At 43.5% G+C, this 14,897-nt stretch overlaps 2 pseudogenes; one reads left to right on the forward strand and one right to left on the reverse strand.

Annotated features, from left to right (window-relative positions):
* The first annotated feature begins 6,963 nt into the window (after window positions 1–6,963).
* Window positions 6,964–10,336, forward strand: LOC133896063 (ACT domain-containing protein ACR6-like; annotated as a pseudogene).
* A 137-nt stretch (window positions 10,337–10,473) lies between these two features.
* LOC133895200 (large ribosomal subunit protein eL8y-like) lies at window positions 10,474–14,301 on the reverse strand (annotated as a pseudogene).
* Window positions 14,302–14,897: the final 596 nt, after the last annotated feature.

Below are 14,897 nucleotides of genomic sequence, written 5' to 3' on the forward strand. Positions count from 1 at the left end.
CTGAAAGAAAATTAAATTTCACTAACTCACTTCCTCTATAGAATTGTTTTTTATAGAATTTATTTTAGATAATTACTTTTAACTACAAAATAATTTTTTAACTAAAGTTATTTCTCCCAAAAAATTAGATCACGAGAAACTCGGCCAAACAAGCCTTTAAGCTTCACAGTTGTACCACATGGACGGAATAATGCTGCATCTGCATTGGATGAGCTACGTGCCGTACCTTTGCTGTCGCAAACACGTCCGAGAATCGATTCTGGCCACTGACCCTAGTATCGTCATATCGACGAGGTACTTACTGATCCGGCCGTCTTGATTCTTGAAACAACCGAGCATGTGTAAAGTCATTTGGCATCTGTAAAAAGCCTGCGAATCCTTCCAAACTGCACACCCCTGACCTCTCGGAAGACCAGGCACAAATATTGACAAGTGCAGACAGCCACAGCCCACAGTGACTCACTCGGCAGGAATCCGATCCACACAACTCAGAAGAAGAAAGTATTTGAAAATTGAAGAAAATATATATCTTTTCAGAGGCGCACATGATCGACTGTTCCGCCTCTGGTGCTGGCCTAGCCATGGTTCAGGCCATGCACCAGTCAACAGACTGTTGCGAACCAAAAACCAAAAGAAACTGATCTCGAGGCAGCAGCTAGGAACGAAACCCGGTTTCCGACGAGGGCAGGTAGAAACAAGAAGGCAACACACACGCTGCTCAAGGAGCCAACGCCGCTTTAGCACCGATCGAATCGATTGGCCTGGATCCTCTCGTTTTTAACGGAATTTCTCCTCCCTTTTGATTCCCCCCATTGGGACTGCCATCGCTCATCGTCAGCGCGGGACCGTCTCGGCGACCGATGCGAACGGGTTGGTCCCTCCTCTCCTATCCTCTCGTCGCCGAGTTCAGCTTCCCCGGCCGGCCGGCCGGCATGTGATTTGCGATCAACCGCCGACGACAAAAGTGTCCACAGAAAGGTGACTGATTACAGGTTGGAGCAGCAACTTGTCTCTGCCGGCATCCGTCAGCGATTTCTCTCTCTCGCGTGTCCTGTTGTCCGGGTTAAAGATTTGCAGATTCACTTTGGAAATGCAATTCCTACTTCTACTTCTACTTCTACATTTGGGTGACTCGTTGTTTCTACAAGAAGCTTTGCTCACATTCGAGTTTTTCAGATGGACAAAAGGTTACTGTATGCATGCAGCAGTTAGACAATACAAGTAGGTAGATGCGGCACCATGATTGCTCCAGTGTAGATCTTACCAAGCTTCAATTATATCATGTTTCAGAGTGACAAACACGTGGGTTTAAGAACATCTTATGATCTGTCTGCGCTGGCATAGATAGCTTCAGCTGCACACAAAGAGAGTCTTAGGCTGGGGGCAACCTTCTCCTCTCTAGAGATCTGTACTGTGACCAAAAAAGCTTTGCATGGACGAGATGCTTTGGCGCCAAGTTAGCAAGGGCATGTTTGTGTTGGTGTCTAATCTTTTCACGTTTAAATTTAGTTATATCATAGATTTTAAGTAATTATTTGGTTGATTGTTGTAAACAAGACAATCTAATTTTGTTAGTTACTTGACTCACACGTCGTACACTCAGTTTTTTAACTTACTTCGCTACATTTATGCCTAAGAATTTATTCACCACACTTTTTTGACAAACCACGTTCCACTAAGGTTAATCGTTTAACTAAAGTTAATCGTAATAAGATTAGGCATGAACCAGACCTGCTGTCGGTTACTACCCCTGCACATGAGGAGAGCAGCGATCCAGACACAAGTCACGTCAAGTTGGGAGGCGGAAGGTGTGGCCCGCTTGGCCCATCGACCGGGAGATGAGACGGGGAACCCGTGGGCTCCAGCCGAGATATGGACGGCCCGGCCCTGCTCTGTCGCGGTAGTCCCGACGAGCAGCCGCACTGTCCGCATGCCTCGAGTTTCTTTTTTCTTTGCAAACACACATGTATCAAATTTATTTATTTTTTGAGAAAACTTGGTACAATACACTCGCACGCGCACATTCACACTATCACATATACATATTTACACAGTGATTACTAAAGACTAGAGATGTAAAATTTAAAAATTAACGAAGTTACCATAAGTGTCTCGCTATGAGTACATCATTTATTATTAGAAGAAAATTTTGACTTAACGAGATACACAAGAAGTAAATCTAAAGTTTAATCCATAGTGGGTAGGGATACAAAGCTCCACTGACCACCCAAGAAAATGCTTGGTTCTCACACATGTATAAAATTTCAACGATAGTTTAGGACAAAACACATGTTATTCTCTCTTTTTTTTCATCCCTATTTTGTTGGCATTCCACAGCAGAAATATCATTTTTTCCCCAAAGCCAGAATAATTTCATGAAGAGATTGAGATTATCCAGCTAGAGCCAAGTTGCAAGGGAGAAATGTCTTTTTGTAGCGAGGAAAAGACGGAGGAGGTCCAATTCTAGGGTGTGCCAAAAGCAAAAAAATCCCTTGGATTCCAATTCTAGGATGTGCCAAAAGCAAAAAATCCCTTGGATTCGGTAGGCGACACACAACGAGATTTCAGTCACGGAAGGTATCGCCAATGTTTCACAAATTATGGGATTCGGCTGGCTGTCTTGTTTCATTCGGTGCCACTTGCGCTCGGCTTATGCGCCAGAGTGACCAGACAGCATCGATGGAACGAACCGAAAAAGGAAAATTCGCAATCCTATGCACTGTGATTTTGTATGTTCCAATTCCATCATGGGCTGGATTCCGGCCCGTTTTATTAGATAAAACGTTTACTTTTTTTTGTCCAGCATCTGCGCAGAAGGCAAACATCTAAAACATTTCATGCTGCACTATGCTTTGAGGATTCTTATAACTAGGCACTGAATTTTTGTGGAGCGATACCGCACACAAACAGTCCTTGCAGTTGACAGAACCTGAGACGCAAGGGAAAAGATCTTGGTATTCAGAACACCAAAGATCTTCTGAATATCTGAAGATCTTGGTTGACATTCAGAGTAGAGAGGTGGCCGATGCAACTGCGACATGATGCGATCCTGTAAGAAAATCTCAGTGGCTTGATTAGAACCCGCAGTGGCAGCGATTATGGTGCAATCTCGGTGGATATTTTCAGTGTCGCACTCCTGAATGATACGGACTAAACACACGTAGATCACGAGTTCTTGATGTGAACGATGGAATGGAGCATCGCGCGGCACCATTAGCTGCTGCCGTGTCGACGTCAGACGAAGCCTCACCCGCAGAGATCCACTTCCTTTTCTTTTCATGATTTATTTTCAAAAGGGGATGAACATATGCTGATATCTTCACATCCTTTGGATGTGGATTCGACGGACGACATTTGCCGTTTGCATGTTTGCACCAAAGATTTTGCCTGCTTCTGTAAGGAATCACAGATGATCTTATTTGGCACCGACGTCTAAGCTTTCTTCCTATCTTTCGTGAGCTAGATTAATACTGCATCTTGCCAGCGAAATTCTGTTATCCTCAGCTCGCAACAAAGGCTCTGGATGCTGACAAATATTCAGGTCAGCTTGTCTAGTTGACGTTCTGCGCGCGACACAACGAACATTATATTGCGAGATCATCACATGGCAGATGACACACGTTCACGATTCGATCGACGGGTATAAACAGCTAACAACTCGATCCTGCAGATAGAAAGAACATTGCAAAGAACATTCCCTTGAACTTTGGGAGCCGGTGCTCGCTCCAAAACAAAAGGAGCGAATATGATATCTCATGATCTAGTGGTAGTACTCGACTTGCACTAAGGAAATGCTGCCCATCTTTGCTTGCTAAATTATTCTAATTCTCAGAATAACAGGTTTTAATTCTGATTCTCCTTCACATGGTGAACCTGTCTGTAATCAGCTTCCTCTTTTCCTGGAGTTGCTGAATGATTCGGTCTGCATTGGTCAGGAATCATCACCCAAGCTGGCGAAATTGCGTTGGCGCCGCAAGGATGCATCGATTCTATTCTTCGTGGTCTAGATTATTGCCACCATCGAAAAGCTTGCATTTCACTTGGGCATAATAATACATGACTGTTAATCATCTGGCTAACCATAAAGAATAGTGACTTACGCATATGCTCTAGCCACCAAACAAAGCGATAGCGCATGTAAATTACTGCCTCTTGACAGTTGACTCCATACAATGAGCGATCGATGGATGCTGCTTGCACAAGTTCCAGCTGAGATATTGTCCTATTTCTCCAATGTTCTGAAGTTGCAAAAAAAACTCGATCCCGTCATCATCATCGAAGATCTTTGGGACTAAGAGGATACTGTACTTGGCAATATTCTTCTAAGCAGCAGCAGCAGAAGCAGGCCCCGCGGTACTAACGGTCTGTTCGGAAGAGTTCAGCACTAAGAATTTTTTAAACCGCTAATTCTAACTTTAGAAATTCATGAATTTAAAATGATAGGTACACTAAGGGTGTTTAGATAAGATGTTTTATTTTTATTTTAGTCTAAAAAATAAAAACTTAAACTATTTTATCTTAACATATAAATATAAGATTTGATGTAAAGCTGGGAGCTAGAGTTAGTATAAATGCAACTCGCTGTCCAAGAACAAGTCGGCCTTGCCTTCTCTTCCACGAAATTCTCTCGCATCCGCAAGCAGTTGAAAGACCTCTCTCTCGTGCAGCCCAGTGGATTTCCGAGAGGAGGACAATATCTGATTTGCCGTAAGCTCGAAAGGCACGAGCTTTCACTTTGTCTTCCCTTTTCTCAGGCACTGCGATCAGAGCTAGAACGGCCGGGCATATCAGAAACTGAAGCAGTTCAGATCTTTGCAAAGATTTTCTCGAGTCAGACGGACATTGGTCCTCGTGTGCAAAGATAGAAAGAGGCTTGACTGCAAGACTCACCGTCAACCAGAGACGAAATCTATAGAAGTAACAGAGGCGTGCAAAGTTTTTCTCGGCCAGATGGATATTGATCCTTGAGTGCAAAGACAGAAGGTAGCCTGATTGCAAGACTCATCCGTCGAGGAGAGAGAAAAGTCGGTCTTAATGATCTGATGGGGCCGAGTGAAAGGGTCATAGCTCAATGGATAAAAGTTAATCTAATTTAAATTCAGATGTCCGATTCAACAAAAAAAAAATAGACACGTGAAATATAAATTTAAACTCAACATCTCAAATTTGGGATGTCAGTTTCAGTAAAAAAATTAGACAGTTCATGTAACACTGAAAAAACATTGACCCTGTTTAAATCATCTTGTGAAATTCTTGTGAAACGGATGGTCCTGCGTTTAATGTCTCATCTCAATCCGTAGCATGATATCTGATGAGAACTCAGTAGAATCGAAAGGTGGATATTGTGGATTCAGAAATAGGCACTCTACTGAAGAAGTAACTCAACGTTCTTTTCGGTCACCAACTGAAACGGATAAACTTGACCCCACACGCGTGCGGGCCCCTTCCGGGGTGGGGAGCGGCGACGTGGCCCAACCCTGCACCCTCGCGCCATTCCGGATGAACCGTCGCGTGACGTGGCTCCGGCGACTCTCCACGTCGCAGCAGCAGCAACAGCAACAGGCCACCAACTCGCTAGCTGCTGCCACGTGAGGAAAAGGCTGGCGCTGATCGTGACGTGGCATGCGATGATCTCTGCGGTGCCGGTGGACCGGCTCGTCGGGAACGGCCGAATGGATGGCTTCTAGCCGCCACGCGACGGACGACGTGGACCCTGCCATGTGAGAGGATGACTGTATGGTGGAGTCTCCTAATCAGCACGATGTGCCAACGCATGGACTCCCCAAGTTGAGGAACTCGTATACTTTTCTTTGTTTTTTAAAAATCAACTAGGCAAGCACAAGAAGTCCATCTGAGTATTAGTATTTATCTTTTCACCTCGTCCAGATAGGCTAAGCTAGAGATTCGAAGAACCGAGTACATATTTTAATATATGTAGGTTTAGATGATGTAGATATTTAAGATTAGATAATACATAAAAGGGAAAATTAAATCGCTAATAATCAGGAATTTATTTTTTCCATGGTGCTGATGCACTGAGCTGTGCTACTGTAGCTTCGCGCCCTGCGCCCCTGTGTATCACCTCATGACTAGTGTGACATCCTGAGTATTCAACTTTTTTAAGTACAAGTTAGACTTATATATGCACTCACGCACACTATATTCATCCATATACTGACTCACGTGGTTATATTCTTAGCACACATTTAAATAAGATTGAAGGCATAACCTCACGTAATATGAATATGTATTTTGACCAATAAACATATCTAGGTGTACATAAACTATTCCTCTCGAGATTTAATCATAAGAAAAAACAAGCAACAGTGTTGGGTCTAAAATTTAAACTCAAATGAATGGGTTCCACCCCAAGGACCTAACAAATTGAGCTCTTAGAATTCATCCTTCATCATGCACACTTGTCTATTTGTGCCATTGGTACGGTCTTTTGCACACTTGTCTATTTGTGCTATTTGACTCGTTGTTGATTCACCACCACTCTCTCACCATCGCCTCTCCCCTCTCATGTTCAACCTAACTTGCCACTTTTGTTGTCGACCTAACTCATCATTGGATACTATCTCTTGCCACACTACTCTCGATTACAGTCAATTAGTTGCTGTTACTATTGCATCTTCTTAGCCTAATTATTTTATGACTAAGTATAGTAAATTTGTCAACTGAAAAGCAAAATTACAGTAAAACAAGATCATATCGTGCTGCCATCCAGAGATTTCAATTTTTCGTTTACATGCGAAAAGACCGAAATTTGTGAAATTTTGTTAAAATTTCGGTCATTTTTTTCCTCCGCTCTGTGAGTCCCACACGCCAATGAAAAAAAATACAGAATTAAATCCCTCCGAAATTCCCAAAAAATCATCAAAATTTTGGTGAAATTTTAATCCCTGCTGCCATCAACCGTGCCCGTTTATAAACCGCAGCTCGTGGAGGAAGACCAGGCCGGCCAAGGCAACTGCCAACTGGGCGCCTTTACTCCGCCCGCGCGAGTCTCTCGCTCCCCTGTTTGCGCCCTCAGTCACCGGCGCGGCTGTTAATGGAAACGGCGCGGCGTTTCCTTCTGCCCCGCCCCCTCCGCTCCTCCTCTTCCTCTCACGTGGCCTCGTCTTTCCTCCGCTTTGCTGCCTCGCCGCTCGTCTCCTTCCCACACAGATAAAAGATCGAGCAACGTACCTAGCTGGCAGAGCCGCCTCGCGCCGCTCTTCTCCTTCGCCTCGCTCGGCGTGTTCTTGCGTTGCCATGGCGAGGTGCCGCGAGGTGGTGGAGGACGACGACGAAGACGAGTACGCCAAGTTGGTCAGGAGGATGAACCCGCCGAGGTACACGCAGTACTAGTATATACGTAGTAGTGTACGAGTACGTCGTCTGAATTTGTTTACAGTTTATGTTTTGGTGCATCCTTTTGTTTTCTTTTGGGTGATTAGTTATCTTTCAAGTCTGTGATTGTGTTGATGTTCTTTGTTTTCCTGCATGGATTTGTGAGCGCAAAGTTTCCTTACGCTCTTTGTTTTCCTTTGTCAATTTCTGCAAATTGCTATGGAAGTTGAGAGCAATGCTTCGCAGTAGCAGCAGCATGGACTGGAGTTCCATTTGGATTGGTCTATTATCATTAATTTTTCAAAAGTAATTACTAATATCAGAATCGTCATCTGCGTTGGTTTCTCTCAGCAATTTTAATTTGCACTTAAATATCTCTTGCTCTGTTCATGGAACCCATCTGTGTGAATTCTCAATCACTTTTAGGATTCGATTGGATTATTCAATCACTCCTAGGATTCGACTGGATTTTTCTCAATCATGCACGTAGGATTCGACTAGATAATGTGTGCTGCATAGTTTACTTGTGTATCCAACTAATGTAATTCTCAAATCAAATAACAGTAACGCAAACCGCTCTAATATGTGTAACGTATTGAAACCTCACCAAACTTCCCGTTCATATTTTTCATTTCGAGGAACAAATTATAGTTCATATTGCTCCGTACATGGCTGCCTTCATCTCCTTTATTCTTTGCCTTATTCCTACCACCACTGTCATGTTTTCCAAAGACAAGGAGTCCTTTTTTTAGGTTCCCTTGTCCTTTTGGCAAAGGCTTCATGGAATACTTGATTCCTATGCTGCCTATTGAATATGCTTTACTACACAACTGTCCTTCCAATCAACTTGGAAACTTGACTGTTTGCTAGTAATTGGTTCCAAAATATCTCCACTATTACTTGTTGCCAAATGCTCATCACCTACTGTGCTGTTTCTTGCAGAGTGGTGATAGACAATGACTCGTGCGACAAAGCGACCGTCATCCGGGTGAGATTGAACTTCACTTTCATGAGGACCATGCTTCTGACTGAATATTAGTAGCATCTAACTAAACGGCTCTACCTTTGTACTAGATATTTATTGATAAAGCATGGGCTTAATTTTCTTTCTTGCCAGGTTGACAGGGTCAAGAAGCATGGCATTTTACTGGAAGCAGTGCAAGTCCTTGTCGATCTCAACCTCGTCATCACGAAGGCTTACATTTCTTCTGATGGCAACTGGTTCATGGATGGTACTAACTATAAGCCTCCCAATTTTTTGAATTTGTCTTGAAGCTGATAGTAATATGTTTGGTTGCTTGATTTGTCATGATGAATTCTCTTCGTTTCTTGGTTCATGTCATGTTCAGTGTTCAATGTGACTGATCAGGACGGGAGTAAGCTGGAGAACAGGGAGATCATCGACCATATTCAGAAAGTAAGAGTGCACTTACTGATGAACTGTGATGTTGCCGCGAGATGTCTTACCTTGCTGATCTTCACCAGTGCCTGGAATCGGAAGAATACCTTGTGCCCCCGACGATCGGGCCGACCAACGGCGTTGTGCCGTCGGAAGATCAGTGCAGCACCATTGAGCTGACCGGCGTCGACCGCCCGGGCCTCCTCTCGGAGGTGTGCGCCGTGCTCGCCTCCCTGAGCTTCAACATCGTGAAGGCCGAGGTGTGGACGCACGACAGGTGCGCCGCCGCGGTGATCCAGATCACCGACGAGGCCACCGGGCTCGCCATCCGGGACGAGGGTCGGCTGTCCACGGTGCAAGAGCTTCTCTGCAACGTAATGCAGGGCCAGGGCGACGGCACGAGCAACCGCAGCAGCGGCGCCAAGAAAGGCAGCTGCACGGGCGTGTCCGTGGGCACGGTGCACGCGGAGAGGCGCCTGCACAAGCTGATGCTCGACGCCGGCGCCGGGCAGGAGGTTGGCGAGGTGACGAAGGCCAAGGCCAAGGTCGTGGTGATGGACTGCACGGAGAGGCAGTACACGGTGGTGATCCTGCGGTGCAGGGACCGGCCGAAGCTGCTGCTTGACACGCTGTGCGCGCTCACCGACCTGCAGTACGTCGTGTTCCACGGCACGGTCGACGCCGAGGGGGGGAGCAAAGAGGCCTACCAAGTATAATATATACATGTCTTAAACATCACAGACCATTGCCAAGATGACAAGATTTTGCAATGGCAGCTCATCGTCCGGCGTGCTTGCAGGAGTACTACATACGGCACGTCGACGGGCACCCGGTGCGCTCCGACGCCGAGCGGATCCGCCTCGTCCGGTGCCTCGAGGCCGCCGTCGAGAGGCGTGCATCCGATGTACGAACTCACCTTGGTGATCGCATCTTCCTTGCATCCTCTGCATGCAAATGTCAACGAGATAGTGAGTTCATGTTCGTCTTTGCAGGGGCTGGAGCTGGAGGTGAGGACGGAGGACAGGGTGGGCCTGCTGTCGGAGATCACGCGCGTGTTCCGGGAGAACAGCCTGTCCATCATCCGCGCGGCGATCTCGACCAAGGACGGCATGGCCGAGGACACGTTCTACGTGTCGGACGCGTACGGCAACCCCGTCGACGGCAGGACGGTGGACGCGGTGGGCGAGCAGCTCGGGCACGCCGTGCTGAGGGTGAAGCGCGGCAGCCACGACGCGCCCGTCAAGCCCGTGGCGGAGGGCGGCGCGGTGGCCGTCCTGGGCAGCCTGCTCAAGGGCTCGTTTCAGGGACTCAGGCTCAATCAGATCCTACTCATGATCATGAGACTCTGATATGATAAAAGTTACCAAAAAATGGCCTTGTTTATAGAAAAATGACATAGGTTAGGGAATAATGAAAGGGCTTAAGTCCCGGCATGGGACGTAGTTGTGAATATTTCGTGCAAACCTGAGACGTGCCATTAGCTCCAATATTGTACAGAAAGTAACTTGTACTTCTCCTGAGTAGTGTGGAAGCATACTGTGGTTGTCTGGTCTAGTTTTGGTTGTGGATGCTATCCTGGTTGTTATTCTGTTCGCTGGCGTCCCAGCTCCTTTCTTTTTTTCTTCTTTTTTGTTTTGGTTGTGGATGTTGCTGTTTGTTCGTATTTTTATTGGTTTTCAATAGAAGTCTAGTTATTCTCGTGTCAAAAAAAGAGAGGAGAAGTACAAGATAATTTAACAAGGCTAAATTTAGGCCATCCGCTGTGCAGCCTCCTTCGCGAGCAGCTTTTCCCTGGCCTTGGTTTTCGTCTGTGATTTGGAGCCCATGACACCACCACCCCACTTCTTCCTAACCTCATCAAACTTGTGGTTGAAGTTCGCCTGGGAGTGAATCAAGCTCCAGTTAGTCCACAAATAAATAGCACAAAATTGGATATTGAGAAACATACATTCATAACTGGCCACCTTCATAGCCTACAGGATCTTGCTGAACTCAAGCTTGTCCTCATTCTTAACAGTGGTCAGGCACAGAACAGATGCAGTTTTCTTGTGAACAATCTATAACAAAGTCTTTGTTAGCTTGTATTTTTGCCAGCCCTTTGACATTTAACAAGAAAAAAAAGGTGGAAAGGGAAATAATATCGAGCCAAGGCGTGCTTTTCCCTTGACAATGTGGTATGGGACCTCCATTTTCCTGCAAAGGGCAGGGAGTCACACAACCAGCTCAATCGGGTCAACATCATGAGCTATGACAACCAGCTGGGCCTTGCTCTGCCAAACAAAGGAAAACAATATGAATTGTAAACACAATGTCGTATAATGCCCAAAGACAACTCTATGCTCGATGAGGTAAAACACAAATAAGAATAAAATTGGTGCACAAACCTGCTCGATGAGGTAAGTCACATGGTTGAGGCCATATTTCACAACTATTGGTTTCTTTGCCTCAACAGTTTTCCCTTCATTTTCAGCCTGAACTCTCTTCAGCAGCCTCTCCTTCTTGGCAGCTTTGTCCTCAGGGCGGTATTAAAAAAGCATTTTGAACAAGTTTGTTGCTGAAACAAAAGGCCAAATGTAGGCAAGTTTAAGAAAAGCAAAAGGATTATAATGCCCAGCTTGAATTAGATCAAGTTAAGAGATGAGGACCAGCGAGGCGGTCTATTCAATCCCCATCACTTCTATTTCAAATGCCACCCCTCACTATCCGAAGTTCTAAACATACCACTCACTAAGAAACCAGTTAAAATATGCTTTGATTTATCTTGTGTGATGATTAATTAACATTTGTATGATTTTTATTGGTTAGCATATGCATAGTTATATACTGTAATGTTGATTTTGCATAACCAAAATTGAAACAAAATTGAAGTTTGTATTGTTGTCTCGGTGCAGGAAGCTTACACTCACCGAATAGTCCGATGTGAGAGTTTTTGACCTCACCGAATAGTCCGGTATGTGGTAGATATGACAATCGGAGCTTTTCAGCGTAGAGACAGAGAAAGACTAGGGAGAGTCAAGAATGATCTTAATGGTACACGTGGAGGTCAAGCAAGACAAGAGATGAATGTTGATGAAGACGGTGTGTTGATAAAGTTAAGCGAAGAGGATGCCGGTGCAAGTGACAAGGCGACCCGAGGGATCAGAAGCAGGAGAGACTTATCGACGATCAAGATCGCATGATGGAGAACACGTGTCATCATCGGAGCGCTTGCTACAGGTGAAAGAAAGTGACGGCTAGTCACGTTTTGAGAAGTGTGTTAGGGTTTCACGGTTTGATCTCAAAACCGTGGGAGGGCTGGAGGTCCACGTGGTATTATGACGAAGCTTACATCGAGGCGAAGTTAAGTCATGAAGGCGCAACGGTCGTCCAATGGATGAAGGAGAAAATAGACCAAAATACCCCTGATGTTAGGTAGAAGTGTATTACAAGAGGAGTATTTTAGTAACAGTTAAAAAACTTATGGATCAAATTTTCTTTATAAATATATGGGTATGGCTGGTTGAGAAGCCCCCTTGAGTCATCCATATGAAAACCCTGTGCTAGAGCTTTAGAGGACAGGAAGAGGATTACTTAGCCTATGTAATAGGTGAGAGTTTGAAAAGATAAATCTTTATAATCCGCTTAAAATAGGACTGATCTCTTTGAGTAATGAAGTTTAAATTTTTGCATATGCTTGAATTCCATTTCTTCTAATTTTTTTCTATTGGTTTCCTTGCAAGTTTGCAAGTTCTTGGTGTTTTGTTGTTATTTTTTGTTTTTCTTTTTGAGCTGAAATTTCAATACCTTGGCAAGTTGTTTTTCTTGATACCAGAGACATAGAACTCACATACACATACATATATGATGGGGACTTAATTTCCTTGCCTCTAAATTATTATCTTGAAAAAGTTTACTTGCCCAGTGAATTTGTCTTTGTTTCGTCTACCTTCAAAATTACGAGCTTTTAGACACAAAGACATATGGAAAGGTTTTGAATAGAACTTATGATTCATATTCTATCCGTGGAGTTATATTGCCTTCAAACTTTACATCTTCCTTTGCCTCTCTGAATTTTTTGGTTCCGCTCAAGGTTTAAAATGTATTGGGTGATTAAAAATAGAAAAAATGACATATATTTAATTTTTTTAATAAAATATCTATTCACCCTATCTCATCGACATTCTCAGTGCTACACTCACCTAATGCGGTAACGCCCCTGTGCATGCCCATATCAATTTGTATTACATTACGACAAGGAGAAATGAAAGGTGTCAAAAGAAGGAATGATTAGACAGGATATGAAGAAGGATTGGTTTGTGAGTGGTTAACCTCACTAAGATTCACCTACACAAGTTGGGAATAGAAACTTCACCGACACCTATTTATTAGCAGTCCCGCTACAGTTAACTTCCAAATTGACTAAACCAGTACCTATTTTCACACAAATTTGCAGCACCAAAAAAAAAAAAAACAATTCCTAGTCTGCAACCCGCAGTGCTACTCTATGATTGACACAATCGCCATCTTACTAAGCCAAACTTTCTCCAAGCATTATAAAGTAACTTATTTTTTCACCATATATACTTAGGATTGAAAATAATTTTAAAAATTAATCTATCACATAAGATGAATATTAGTGAATTGTCCCAGTTTTTTGGAAATTTATTTGAGGCCCTAACAATTGTTAAAAGTTATAAAAGTAGTCTTTTTTTGAGAATTTTAGTTTAAATTCTACACATGCTTTTTAGGTGAATCTAATTAAAATGGGTTGCACATGAATTATGAAACATGTAAAAAAAATTTAGGATTTTTGGAGCAACAGAAGACCATAAATTTATATAAAAAAATAGGAGGGAAAAATATTACTGTAAACAATGATTTCAATGAAACACAGTTTACTCGGCTGTTAGCTGCACAGCGTGCCAGACTGCTTAGCCTAACCGCCCGATCAGAGAGTGGTAGTCGTTTAGTTTTATAATTTTTTCTATTAAGAACCTATTTATTTAAATACTAATGTTAGAAAATATATAAAAACACTCGTTTTGTGATAGCGTTTGCGTTTGGGCCAAAAAGCTAGTCAGGGAGAATGCGATCGTGATAGACGGCTTGGGCCCGATGTATTGTACTGGGCCGGATTGAATAGTCAACTTAAAAAATAAACGTCCGTTTAAAAAAATTATAAAACCGAACTACTCTTAACAGGCTTAAAATAAAAAATATTACTTTCCATTACTCTCAAAATTCAAAATACTGTCAAAATAATTATGAAAAATCCTAAAAAAAATTGATAGTGTATAAATACTATGATCTAGCTCTCTTGGTGCCCGTCCCCCCCTAGCGCGTGACAATAGTCTAATTCTATAATTTTTTCAAATGGAGATCTATTTTTTATTTTTTAAATTCCGAAATATAAAAACAAAAGATCTCCTCACCGGACCGCCGCCGACCATCCACGTGACTCCGCCGGCGTCCAAACGGCAGGCAGCCGTCTCCTCATTTCCTCCGCCCGCGAGGTGGCAGCTCGCGAGCAGAGGGGTCGTTCTCCGGGTGGACTTGTCACTTGTACCACCAACCCGCAACCGCCGCATGCCCATTAATATTAATCACTCCGAGTTTTCCGATTTTTCAAATTGGGCCAGCAGCACCCCAACAAACGGCCACCTCAAATGGAACGGGATCCCCTTAATTATTGCTGAATTATTTTAGGAATCCAATGAGGCATTTGCGTAGAGGTCCTATGTGTTCACCATTTTTCACTAGAGTACAATCAGTAGAGAAAAAAATTAATCGTAAAACAGAAGTATGGAGAAATTTTCTTCGCCAAGGTAACGTTGGCAACTATACCTAGACATCCATATTGCTTCGGCTTTCAGCCATACAAGCCAACTCAATTGTTCAAATCGTTGTTGACTAACTTCTCACATGGTGGCATTTCTTAGAACTAAAACCCATCCACAGAGTCGATATTTCTTTGAAATAATTTGCGTGGCTATGAAGTACAATCAACAACACTATTCTAAAAAATCGTCTACATACAAATTAACCTGTAAAATCTTCCGCCATATCGACCAACCAATTTGTCACATGATTAATTAAATTCTAATTTGTCGCACTATTTTTTCCACATTGTTAAGTGAATACACGAGTAAAAGAAAAGGAGAGGTAATTAACAAGGCAAGTGCTA

The sequence above is a fragment of the Phragmites australis genome, chromosome 16, assembly GCF_958298935.1.
Source record: "Phragmites australis chromosome 16, lpPhrAust1.1, whole genome shotgun sequence".
NCBI lineage: Eukaryota > Viridiplantae > Streptophyta > Magnoliopsida > Poales > Poaceae > Phragmites > Phragmites australis.